The sequence below is a fragment of the Petaurus breviceps genome, unplaced genomic scaffold (genome assembly GCF_028583685.1).
Source record: "Petaurus breviceps papuanus isolate PSGF00001 unplaced genomic scaffold, PetGlider_PUasm1.0 208, whole genome shotgun sequence".
NCBI classification, from domain to species: domain Eukaryota; kingdom Metazoa; phylum Chordata; class Mammalia; order Diprotodontia; family Petauridae; genus Petaurus; species Petaurus breviceps.
The window spans coordinates 18897000-18899350 of record NW_027185852.1 but is presented as its reverse complement, the minus strand read 5'-3'; the positions used below and the strand labels follow the sequence as shown (position 1 = coordinate 18899350).

The 2351-nt window shown below is 44.2% G+C and overlaps 1 protein-coding gene across 1 annotated transcript in view; it reads right to left on the bottom strand.

Annotated features, from left to right (window-relative positions):
• Positions 1-2351, bottom strand: part of LOC138165306 (disabled homolog 1-like) — a 484798-nt gene that overhangs the window by 310317 nt on the left and 172130 nt on the right. The window lies entirely within an intron of this gene.

Below are 2351 nucleotides of genomic sequence, written 5' to 3'. Positions count from 1 at the left end.
GAGATAGAGGGGAGAGACACATAGAGAGATGAAAAGAGAGATAGAGGTTACATAGAGGGAAGGAGACCGAGAGGGAGAGAGAGACAGAAAGACAGAAAGAAGACAGAAGAGAGACAGAGACAGACAGAGAGAGACAAAGATACAGAGAGAGAGACAGAGAGACAAAGAGGGGAGAGACACAGAGAGATGAAAAGAGAGATAGAAGGGAGAGAGAAGGAAGGGGAGAGGGACAGAGAGACACAGAGAGAGGAGAATCAAAAGAGAACAAAGTAGGGAAACAGTCTAGAATAGGATGAATAGAGAATCTGAGAATTTGGGAACTGAATGGGACCTTAGAATTCAGAATGCTAGAACACAATATTGGAGTTAGAGCCTTGGAGAGAATTTTGCAAAACTCCCATATTTTACATGTGAAAACAAAGAAGTAAATGTTTGTTGAACAAATGGACCAGCACAGGTGTCATTATTCACCTTCGTTCGCACTGCACTCCCCCCCCCCCCCCCCAAGGCCTGGTCCAGAGCAGGTAGATGCCTGATATTTCTGCTCATTGGATGGAATGTCGGTCTATTGGCCATATCCCACCTCCCCGCCCCCTGCCTCCCCGGCCCAGCATCTTTTTCCCTGGGATGCCCTTCTGAGGCATTCACTCCCTCTGACAAGCCATCTAGGAAGCACTTAGCAGGATTCACTACAGAGAGCATGGAGAATTTATTTATCAAGGACATCTTGGCTAAACTTTTTCAAAGAAGCAGGGAAGCCATGTCTTCCCCAATAATAAATGAGGCCGTTAGAAAAAATAGTTGACATTTATGCAAGTGGGTCCTTCACTTTCCTAAGTAGGTGAAGGCTTGAGGCATCAGAGCCTCTCAGGGTCAAGGTGGGAAAGCAAGGGACAGAGACCAAGTCAGTAAGAGATAACACATGTAGGATCCTATCAGGCAGCAGGGTCAAGAGAAAAACACTGCCTTGCACCCAAATGGTCATGTTCTAGGACCCTTTAAAACAAGCAAAGAAAATGCTATTGGAGCTGGACTTTGAATCAGGGAGACCTAAGTTTGAAAATTGCCTCTTAGATGCTCACTAGCTGTGGGATCTTGAGAAAGTCACTTAACCTCATTTTGCCTCAGTTTCCTCAGCTACAAAATGGGGAAATAGCACCTACCTCCCAGGGTTGTAAGGATCAAATGAAATCATATTTGCAGAGCACTTTGCCTGGCATGCAGTAGGCTTATTCACCCCCCTTCCCTTCTCTCCTCTCCTACTTACCACCTGTGTCACCTAAAGGGGCACTTAACCTCTCTGCGTCTTAGTTTCCCTCTTGGTAAAATGAGGACATTGACTTTTAAGGTTCCCTTTACCTCTAAATAAATGGCCCTCTGAGCAGTGAATAAAGTGTTGGGCCTGGAGTCAGGAAGACTCATTTTTCTGAGTTCAAATCTGACCTGGGACACTTATTAACTATGTGACCTTGGGCAACTCACTTAACCCCATTGACCTCAGTTTCCTCAGCTGTAAAATGTACTGAAGAAAGTAATGGCCAACCACTCCAATATCTCTAAAAGAAAACCTCACATGGGGTCATCGAAGAGTTTGGCGTGATTGAAACAATTGAATAACAAAAAAGAATATACTGTATTTACTCATTCCCCCACTGTATTTATTTACTATGAATAGATTGTTTCCCTCAGTATAATGTAAGCCTCTTTGAGGGTAAGGACTGTTTTTTTCTTTATGAACCTCTAGGACCTTGCTCGATGCCTGACACAGAATAGATGGTTAACAAATACGGGTTAAATTGAAATGTCCTGACCAGTCATAGTGAGGTTCAGATTAGAGGTTGTTTTTCCAGTTTTGCAGACAAGAAAACGGAGGCTTATGAAGTCTAGTGGCTTGCCCAAGGGTCCACAGCTAGACCCCAGGCCTCTTAGTGCTCAGGCCAGTGAACCTTGTTCCAACCTCCTCTTGCTGCTGCCCAGGAGTCACTGGCACAGATTTCCTCATGACAGGTAATGAACCTGAAAATACACGCTTGTTTCCAATCATCCATCAAATCCTACTTCTGGAATCAGCCCCATCTGGGGGAGATGCACATGTTGTGACACAATCCAATAAAAAATAAATGAAGGAAATGACTTTATTTCTGACTTCATCCATCTCTTTTTTGAACAGCGAATACACTAGTTAAAGTTTATACACAGCCTGTCGGAAAACTCATTCTCCTGTGAAATATGCTTATGGTTAGCTTTGATGTGAAGCATCCCTGTTTGTTTCAACAGGTTTGGAGAGGAGGAGGAAGAGAGAGGGAGAGAGAGTGAGAGAGAGAGAGAGTGGGAGAGAGAGAGAGAGTGGG